We start from the raw sequence: 11,443 nt of genomic DNA on the forward strand, positions 1-11,443 counted from the left end.
ATTGCCATATGCACTGTATGTATATAATGGCCTCTGTAGTATCTCTTTACATACCTCTCACAAGCTAGAGTTTTGTATATCCCTTCTCAACCCCATGCCCCAAAATGACAGATATTGCATTGTTACAACTGACCCCTGTGAAGTATATGTGCTTAAATGACTTCCCTTCTTCCCTTCCCTTCCTTCTGCATCTTGAAAGTGCTATATAAATGATGAATAGTCCTAGGGTATGCCAGGAAAAGTGTGTGCTATAAGAGGAAGATTATGTCATGCTGAGTGTGTTTTAGGTTTTATTTCTTTGCCTCAATTTCTTGAGTCAAGCTAGGCAAAACAGTAGCTCTCCCAGGTTGTTGCATTTCCCTCCTATTATGCAGCAATAAATCACCCCAAAAGGGTTAAGTGATGTCATAGAGGTGGGGCAGACAGTGATCATGAAGGGAGGCTTTGCACCACTGTTGCCAGAGCCAGTGCCACAAGCATGCACATGAATCATGAGACTGATGTTCTACTCCTTCTTTTGCCTCCAAGGGCACAGCCTCAAGGAATGAGATGCTGTTGACTTGGTAATGCTAACTATAAAATACATTCTCTGTTCTAAAGACTTTCTTATAACAATAATGTGGGCAATCTGGAGAATGAACAAGACAGTCATCCTTCATGCTCAGAGTCTGAGTCCTGGAGCAAGCAAGTTGAGGGTAAATAATCCAGGGGAACAACTTGCATGGGAGAATCATTGGCTACAAGGCATTTTGCTGTCACTTTGCAGTTATAGCTCTTAAATTTCATTCGGTTGTTTTCAGCCCAGTGCTCAAACCTATCAAGAGCTTTTTGAATGTTGTTCCTGTCTTTCAAGGTATTAGCTATTCCACCCAATTTTATATGATCTGCAAACTTGATAAGTATTCCCTGCACTCCCTCATACAAATCATTAATAAAAATATTGAAGAACACCAGGCCCAGGACTAAGCCTTGTACTACACTAGTTACCTCCTCCCAGTTTGAGAAGGAGTCATTGATAAGCCCTCTCTGTAGCTGTGTATCCATCCAATGCATGTGTGGCGATCGTCCACGTCACTCATGTCACTCATATTCATGAGCTAATTTGCATGAATTTATGAGAGGGCTGGAGAGGAGGAGTCAGCAGCTACATGAGGCTTGGCTGGAGAAGGAGGAATCAGATAGGGAGCAGACAGGGAAGAGAGAGGGAGAGTCAGAGATGAGAGTCTGAAGTAGAAGTTAGTCAGTGGTAGTTAGAGAGAGTAGCAGAATTTGGAATTACCGTAAGGGTGTGGAACTTAAAGAGAGCTAAAAGAGTTAAGAGTGAAACAAGTTATTAATAATCAAATGAATACAGTAAAGTCTATGAAGAACCTGTTTAAGCAAACTGTAATCAATAAACCTGTTTTCTTCAACTTTATACTCAGCTTGGATCTCAATCTTTCTAATTAAAGGGTAATTTAATTAGAGGTCAACTGGTGGCAGCAAGGTAAAGGACATGTTGGGATACTTGTGTGAGCTCTGTGTTTGGTGAAACAAACAAGGGCCACATGGGTAGTGTCACAGCATGTTCTGTCCAACCCACACCTAGTTATCTTGCTAATCAGAATATCATGAGGCACTTAGTCAAAAGTTTGCTGAAGTCAAGATATATTACCTCTACGGCATTCCCACCATCAAAAAGTGAGATAGGATTTGTCTGGCAGGATTTGTTCTTGAGAAATCCATGTTGGCTTCTAGGTATTACTGCATTATTTTCAAGGTGTTTAAAGAGTGACTGCTTTATAATCTGCCTCAGAATTTTCCTTGGGATCTATGTCAGGTCGACTGGTCTGTAGTTCCCAGGTTCCCCCTTTTTGCCCTTTTTGAAGATAGGGACCACGTTAGCCCTTCTCCAGTCATCTGGCACTTCACCTATACTCCATGATTTCAAGAAAATAATAGACAGCAGTTCTGAGATCTTTTCAGCCAGTTTCTTCAACATCCTTGGATGCAGTTCATCTGGCCTCAGGGATTTGACCTCATTCAAAGTAGTAATGTATTCCTTGACTATTGCTTGTCAATCTCAAGATGCAATCCTATCCCCTATTTATAAATCATGAAACATTCAGAAATCTGGTGAGTCCTATGCAAGCCTGAACCATCAAAATCCTCCAGGCATTTTACCATGCTGGCATGCACACAACTAGTATATTTTCAGTGGTGTTGAGTTTTGAAAATGTCTGTGTATTTTGACACTAAAGTGTCCTTCCCACCTCCAAAAGTGAGCCAAAGCACACATCTATAAAAGCAAAACCATTTTTGAATAAATCTGAGAAGCAACTAGGTAATTTTTCAATGAGAAATTCTACACCCATATGTATTATGTAACAATTAGCAATGATGTGATGGATAATTCTTCGGAGCAGTTCCTGTTCCTGTTTCTGTTACTCAGCTCCTCTATCGACCAGTAATTATGAATCATATCTTTAATTAGCTGCTGCTTTTCAAAAACATATGAAAGCCAAGGGCATAAAGTAATTGGCATAAAAGTTTTCCTAATTAATTTATCTGTCCATGTGAGTAACCAGGACTGGAGTCAGGGGAACATTTATAACTCTAGGAAAGCCAGCCCAAGAATTCAGAGATGTGTGTGTGTGTGTGTGTGTGTGAGAGAGAGAGATTGGGCTTTTAAAAAAAGGAAAGGAGGAGAAAAAGAGAAGAATTACATTAGCCGCAGTGAGGCAGCCTGTGATGTGTATTTTCAGAGCAGAGCAAAAAAGTTCTTGTTGATCCTATTCATTTTCATCATACTCTCTAGCGACAGTCTCAAATCTCCCTGGCTGCTTCTCTCATTTTACATTGTAGCAGTAATCAACCATATTAAGCAATTCATTAAACAACAGCCCCATTGACCATAGGGAGTATTGCAGCGAACATTCATTAGGCAACCAGTAGTGCTATATAACCAGGGATGGAGCTCTGAAATACTAACTCAAGCCTTTTTTCTTTCTATGTTAGTATATAACCCAACAAGGCAGTATTGTTGGGGCCTTTCAGCAATCATTAATATTCAAACCTCCCCAGCAATGGTTTGGTTTTGGGAAGACAGGTCTGTGAGAGGCTGCTGCTTGTCTTTGTTTATTAGGCACATATATTGATTCAGGCTAACTTATGAGTTACTGTTTTGGAGCACATGTCCCTGAATCTTCCACCAAATTTGGCCAATGACCATACTAATGGAATTCTGGGAATTAGAGTCCAAACAAGTAAGTTTGCCAAGCTCCAGTTTTAGACATGTAGAATGTTGACTGTGCAAAACAATTAGCTGTGCAATTATATAGAGTTTATGCACAATCCCAGAGTTTGTTCAAAAGTAAGTCTACAAAGAAGCTTACTTCCAGGTAAGCAGTTATATGACAGTATATTTAATGGGCACAGATTCATGATCTGCATGTCATAGGTACAAATCCCTTTGATAAAAATGGGTTCCTTTTTGTCCTGAGTTAGGAATATTGCAATGATTATTGTGAAGCATCAGAAGAAGAAGAAATCTCTCTCCTCCCTGACCTCAATTGACCTTTTGCAGCTCAGTCTTGGCCATACCAGAAAAATCATAGAATCATGAAGTTGGAAGGGCCTATAAGGTCATTGAGTCCAACTCCCTGTTCAGTGCAGGAATACAAATCAAAGGACATCTGCCAGGTGGCTGTCTAAGTTTTTCTTGAATGCCTCCGATGTTGGAGCACTCACCAACTCTCAAAGGATCTGGTTCCACTGTTGTTGTTGTTTAGTTGTTAAGTTGTGTCCGACTCTTCGTGACCCCATGGATCAGAGCACACCAGGCCCTCCTGTCTTCCACTGCCTCCCAGAGTTTGGTCAAATTCATGTTGGTAGCTTTGATGACACTGTCCAGTCCTCTCATCCTCTGTGGTCCCCTTCTCCTCTTGCCTTCACACTTAGGAAGTTTCCCCCAATATTGAACTGAAATCTGGCTTCCTGTAACTTGAGCCTATTGTTGCATGCCCTGCAGTCTGTGATTGATTGAGAACATATTGTGCCCCTCCTCTGTATGACAGCCTTTCAAGTATTTGAAAATTCTTATCATATCTCCCCAGTCTTCTTTTCTATCTGTCTGGAGAGCCCCTGTGATCATTGGGATTGAACAGAAGATGACTTAAGCTGTCCTTTTGCTTGAATTATTTCATAATAGTAGGAAATTGACAGATTCTTCCTGTCCCCTCATGGAGTGAGGTTGAGAGGAGGCAAATGTTGTTATTCTTTAATGCCCAAAGAGATTGCTAATGCAATACACTACTAAGAAAAACAATTTGAAAGATTGGGCTGTTTGGCCGTGTTCTGGAAGTTTTTCTTCTTAACGTTTCACCAGTCTCTGTGGCTGGCATCTTCAGAGGACAGGAGTTAGAACTCTCTCTGTGTTTGAAAGATGCTTCTCTCTCCACCTTCCACAGGAGAGTAGGAGAAAGCTTTCAGTTTCCCATGATTGTGAAGTGGATTAAGCAAAGCATGAAGGAGATGACAGAAAAGGACAGAGTGGAGTTTTTTGGTTATTCCCCCCCCCCAAAAAAAGGGCCAAATATTGTCACTTGAGGTGCAACATGTCAGTCCTTGCATGTGGATGCAAAGATCACCTCAATGATCTCAAAATGATGATATTAAGCAGGATCCAGCTGAATCCAGGCTGGGATAGTCGCACCTTAATTTTTATTCTTTTGATTAATCCAGGCAGTGCGGATCCGTTCAGCTTATAATGGAGTTTTCAAAGAATGAATTCCTGAAGTCCTCTTCTGTCAGCCTAGCTGTGTATGCCTAAATTTGCATCCAACCCAATATGTTCCATCAAGAACACAATACACCCCAAATAAATCTCCTTGGACAGAATCCAATTTTTTGTCCCAATTAGCAGCTATCCATTTAATCAATGGGAGTTAGTTAAACCCTATTGATTTAATAGATCCACTCTAGTTGGGGATTAACAGGTATTTAGCCCTTTAAATTCCACTGTTTTCTATGAGTGAGAGTTATGTGCTTAATGCCCCTCATAAAAGAAAGGAAACAACAGTTTTCCTCTGAGAAATGACTTAGGCAATGTTTAAAAGCAATCAGAGTGGGTAGTATTTTTCTTTTAAATCTTGGTATCAAGAAACGTTGCCTTCCCTGTAATGACACATAAGATGCTTGCTCAAATGTAGGGCTGAAGACATGTATCTTATTTCACCTACATGAAATCAACTTGTGAAATCTGCATCAGGTGTTGGTTTGTTTTTGTAATTTTTCTCTATGAAAATGGGCACAATGATAGAATGATTACTGTGATCATAACTAAGGTAGAACATAACTTCTTACATGGCTGTCCTGGGCTCTTCCCTATAGAGATAATACGAACATTTGTTCCACATTAAGTACTGGCTTCTGCACTACTGGTTTTAAGAACATAAGAACAGCCCTGCTGGATCAGGCCAAGGGCCCATCTAGTCCAGCTTTCTATATCTCACAGTGGCCCCACCAGGTGCCTCTGGGAGCACATGAGACAACTAGATACCTGTCTCCTGATACCCCTCCCCTGCATCTGGCATTTGGAGGCACCTTCCTTTTAAGCCTGGAGATTTAGTAGTTTCCTTACCATCTACGTATCATTCTTTTATCTCATGTCATCTAGTGCTTTTTCCTGTGACTTTCTGCTCCTTTCCATTCCTTCTGAATACATGGGTGTTTCGTTTGATTCAATTTTGGTTTTGATTTTGTACCAGCTGTTGGTGCTATATTGTTTTGCCCAAGAAAAGCAATGAGAGTGTGCCTAAAGGGGAAAAGCAGCCAAAAAGAAGAATGGCTAGACAGGAGAAATCCATAGCAAAAGAGAAGGCAATGGAGCAATATTACTTTTTTTGTAAGAGATGAGAAAGGGGCCACGTCTGGGATAGGTACAGAGATGAAGACAATGATGCCACTGCTGCTGGGATAAGATAGCAGAGGAGAGACTGGCCTTTAGAGGAACATAAAATTTGGAGGAGTCAGCGTACTCTTAACATAGAATGAATGAATGAAGGCAGAACAGCAGTTTTTCCCAATATGCAATAGGAGATTTTACAAATTATGAAAAATAGTAGTAACATTACAATTAGCAAAAAATAAATACTAAATAAGTTACAAACCAGGACATGCTACAATGATAAGCAATAGTTATGTGCCATCCAGTAAATTTCAACTTATGGGAACTCTTTCCAGAGTGTTCTAGATATGGAATATGCTAGATATAGAATATTCGGAAGTGGCTTACTAGTTTTTTCTTCCAGGTGTGCTCTGGGACTGTGCAACATAGGCTAGCTCTTCTTCCAGGTGAATCAGTGGGGAATCATATATCTGAAGAAGTGGATATATCCACAAAAATTCATATTGAACTATTGAACATATTGAACAGTTAGCTTTTTAAATACTACGGCTTCTCCTCCATCTTTTTAGTAGGGAATCAAACTCCTGACCTCTGGTTCTGCAGCCTGATGCCTAATGCACTGAGCTGTCCAGCAAGCTAGGAAATACTGTCCTACAAGAAATACTAGGAAGGCACTTTCCCTTTTCTATAGGTTTACATCAGTTTGACTTGCAGCATAACAAAGTATGCCCTCAAAAGATAATGTATCAACTGTTGACTACCCTTAGGGATGTACTATAGAGACAAGAAGCATTGATTGCCCTTGAATAAATCACTGGCAAAGTTGTCTATGAATGGGATGCCATAAAGAAGTCATTACATTTTTAAAAAGTTGATAGGTCTCCAAAACTGATCTGAAAATGACTGGATTACAAACACACAAACACCAGTGAGTAGTTACCTGAGGCCTGTTTCATCTGATAATTTTGCAACCAGTCTAAAATGGAGTAACTAATTCCATTTAGGATATAGCTTCATGCCAGCAACATATGCAAGAGAATCATGTGGATTGCATTGATTTTCTGGGTAGTTCTCATTAAGCCCAATGGGTACCAAAGACTCATCCTCACAGATTGTGTTAAGTATCCAGTACACCAGCCAGCAATGGCAAGGGAATATATTTAACCAAACATATTGTAAAGTGTAAACATGTTAGAATTTCAGATGCCTACTATCCACCTAACTTCTTAAGTCCATCAGGTATGAAAGATGTGTCCTCACTGAGTCTATTAGGTACACACTAGAATTGGGGGGGGGGAGTAGTGGAGGTGTGGCACTTGTATTATTTCCACATCACCCATTATTTTTCATATTGTGCACCCTACTTTCTTCCTGGCGGATATGCTTTGATTGTATTCCTGCACTGAGCAGGGGGTTGGACTTGATGGCCTTGTAGGCCCCTTCCAACTTGACTTTTCTAGGATTCTATGATTCCCAAAATACTATACATTTGTAAATCTGGGCAATGATACAAATTGGCCTCCTGTGCTGTCTATGCTGTACAAATGCTTCTATTTATGAGTCACACACAGTCTCTTGTAAAAATTCTGTACCCCACGTTAGCATGCTCAGACCATACTTTCTTAACAGTATTTTGGCATGTGTCCTTTTTTTTTTACAACTAGTCAACTGCTTTTATTAAAACTCTTCTCTCATATTAATTATGCTGTTATTTAAAATACCTATGAATTAATTCTTAATCTACAAAGACCTTGAGAAGCACTTATTGTGGAAACAGCCCTGGAGGTACATCTCTTACTTATTTTTTTTCCTCCTTGATTCCCTCCCCCCTAACAGGAGATTTATGCAGAATAATACTGGAAGAATCAGTTCCTCACATGCACAACACTGCTATTATTGCTTATTAGCATCTGCGGTTGCCCTCCCTTTTTCTTTTCCATTCTAAATAATTGCAGTTACTGGTGAATTGGTCCAGACTTTATGATGATGGTCTATGAATGCACCTCAAAACAATGATTTGCCTTTCAAAAACTGACAAGTGACATGTAGTATCTTCTATTATCAATGAAAATAGGCAGAAATTATCCTTTGTAATTTGGGACTTAGTTCCTACAAAGACTTTAGAATGGTGCTGAAGAACCAGTAAATTAACTTTGAAATTGCACTGGCAGTACTGCAGGAAAAAGTAGCTAATTTGGTTCAGTTCAGTCGTGCAATTGCCACACCTCAATTCCAAGAGGGTGTCAGACCAACTATATCCCAGTCTAACTCCAGAAACCATGCCCAATGTTTGGATTATATTTCACCCTTTGAAGAAAATCCTTTTAGTAAACATACAATAAAGGTGGGAAAATGTGACCGTGGCTCTTGCAGAATCAAAAAGAACTTGCTGGATAGACACTATAACAGAGCTTAACATGGCAAGAAGCTGTCAGAAAGCTTGGAGACTACTGAAAAGGCTGAGCAAGGATCCAAACAAAAGGACACTGTATGCAAATATAACCCCCAAACAAATATCACACCAACTGCTCCTGGCAGGGAACAGCAACCAATACATAATAAAAATAAAACACGAAAGGGATATTCAGAGCAAATCTAATGAACTTTCTACTGCCTTAATATTGGCAGAACTAGAGGAAACCATAAGAAGCTGTAGGAATGGCAACACAGTGGGTTTTCCAAATCAAGTAAATGAAACTTTTTGGGCAAAACACAAAGGAATCACTCCTTCAACTCTTTTATAACTGCTAGATGAGTAAACAAATCCCCAAAATGTGATGGAAGATTAAATTAATTCCTATACTGAAACCAGACAAAGAACCATCAGCCCCCAAAATCTACAAGTCAATCTCCCTATATGCCATTTAAAGTGTTTGAATGAATGATATAAAATCATGTAGCCCCTAAAAGTGAACCTCTTCTAATCCCAGACAAGGCAGGCTTTAGACCTGGCAAGAGCTGTACAACTGAAATCTTAAATCTAACTCAGCATATAAAGATGGTTTCAAAACACATAAAATAATTTGAGTAGCATTTGTCAACTTTACAGCAGTATATGATACTGTCCACAATTTCTGCTCAAAAAGCGCTACCTGTTTTTTAATTTCCTAAAATTAATTTCATATAATGTCTCCACTTTATAATTTATGTAGCCAAGTTCTTTCCAATTTCTTCACAAACATGAAAAGTTATTAAATAATGTTCTTATTAAGCCAAGTCAGCCTTGGCCAGTCTGCATCTACGGAGGGAAATCCATGATGGTTTTGTGGCTGGCTTCTGTCACATACCTGCTGATCTTTAAAGTCTGATGCCCAGTAGCGATGTTGTTTCTATGTTGTGTGTGTAGTGTAGCATGTTGTCTTGTTGTGTTGATGAGTTGAATGCTGGTATGTGTGTATCTCCCAATATTTATGCTTCTTTCAGACTTCCCCCAAATCTGTCAAAAATCTCTTATAGGGGACTGATACACCAACATTTTTTGTTTAAATAGAAATCTCTGTTGTTGGTGTTGGAAACAGGGATGAGCACCGCCTCCTAGAGTCGAACACGACTGGACAAAAAATTGTCAAGGGGAACCTTTACCTTTATTGTTGGTGCATCTCCTGTAACTCCAAGGGCTTGTAACTCAGAATCTGGCAGGCTGCCATTATGATGATAAGCATAATATTGTGATAGAGATTTACAAAGTCTGGAGGAATAAAAGTTTGTAAAATAAAGAATCTGATGCACCAAGATTAGAATAAAACGAGATTAGATTACAAAAAGTGACGGAGCCCTGCCATTGAAAAATAAAACTAGAGTTGTGCCAAAGCAGAACTGGAATTGAATGTTAAGAAGGCAAAAATCATGACTACAGAAGAACTATACAACTTAATTAAAGATTTTGTAAACTTGGTTCAATTATCAGTTCAAATGAAGACTACAGCCAAGGAATCAGAAGACTGAGATTCAGAAGGGCTGCAATGAAGGAATTAGAAAAGATCATCAAGTGTAAGAATGAATTATTGGAAACCAAGATCAAGATCATCCACACTCTTGCATTTTTATTACCATATATGGGAGTGAAACTGGACAATTAAAAAAAGCTGACAGGAAGAAAAATGATTCATTAGAAAAGTGGTGCTAGAGGATTGCTTTGTGGATACCTTGGATTGCCAGAAAGACAAACAAGTGGGTCGTAGATCAAATCAAGCCTGAACTATCTCTGGAGGCAAAAATGTCAAAACTGAAGCTGCATTGAGCACATAATGAGAAGGCACAATTTTCTTGGTGTGGTGGTGGGGAATGCTGGGAAAAGTGGAAGGCAGCAGGAAAAGAGAAAGACCAAATACAAGATGGACTGTCCCTCTAAAGGAAGCCACAGGCTTACTTTTACAAGAGCGAACAGGGCAGTTGAGGACAGGACATTTTGGAGATCATTCCAATTATCATAAATCAAAGGCTATTTTACAGCACATAACAACAAGAACAACAACTGTAGCTACCAGGGAGTACAGCGATAGGACCTTGAAATATCATATCCAGTCATATTAACAACTACAACATAAATATGTTCTACTTATTTCAATACACTTTCAATTCTCTGTTTTGTTTACATTTTTTTAACATTCGTAAAACACATTCCACTGCAGGAATGTTATGATACAGTAACCCTGCTTGGCTGCAGAGCTGGCTACGTAATTGTTTTGCAGTGACTTTGAATAAGCTACTGTTCAAGCCTCATTTTAAAAAGCACTTTCATTTTCAGGACTACTTTTTCTACAGCTTCCTTAATCATTTTAGTACAAAAGTTACAACTTGACACTGCAACTGCAAAAAACAACAGCCCTGCACAGAATGCCTCACAGACAGTGGCAGACAGGTTAAACTGTTGTATTTTCTAGTTCTCTCTCCCATGCTCTTCACCATCTGAAATTTTCATTCTTTATTGGCAAGGCCCCATCACCTTATTGTAATCAAATATCATTTTATTAGGCTGATGGGGAAACTCCAAGTGGTGCAGAATGCAGCAGCCAGACTTCTTAGTGGTGTGAGGAAATTCCAACACATCACACCCACTTTGGCCGCATTGCATTGGCTGCCCATTCGGTTCCGCATCAACTTTAAAGTGTTGATGCTTACATATAAAGCCCTAAATGGTTTAGGGCCTCGATATTTAACGGAACACCTTCTCCCACCAAGGACTACCCGGGTCACTAGATCGAGTCAGGAGGTGAGGCTGAGGAGCCTTACGCCGAGGGAAGCCTGAAAGGAAAAAACAAGAAATCGGGCCTTCTCGGCGGTGGCTCCTCGCCTGTGGAACAACTTGCCTCCAGAGATTCGTGAGGCCCCATCGCTGGGTATTTTCAAGACCAGTCTAAAAACGTGAATGTATAAGCAGGCCTTCCCTCCAGATAACAATTAAATTTTTCCCCTTCTTTACCTATTATGTTCTATTTTTCGCCATCTTGAAGAATTTGCTTATTGTTTTTCCTTATTGTTTATTGTTTAATTGTTTACTTTGTATATTTTTATTTTTGTTATATGTATTTAAGTCTGCATTTTTATCTGTCTGGA

This window comes from Pogona vitticeps, chromosome 1 (genome assembly GCF_051106095.1).
Source record: "Pogona vitticeps strain Pit_001003342236 chromosome 1, PviZW2.1, whole genome shotgun sequence".
Taxonomy (NCBI): domain Eukaryota; kingdom Metazoa; phylum Chordata; class Lepidosauria; order Squamata; family Agamidae; genus Pogona; species Pogona vitticeps.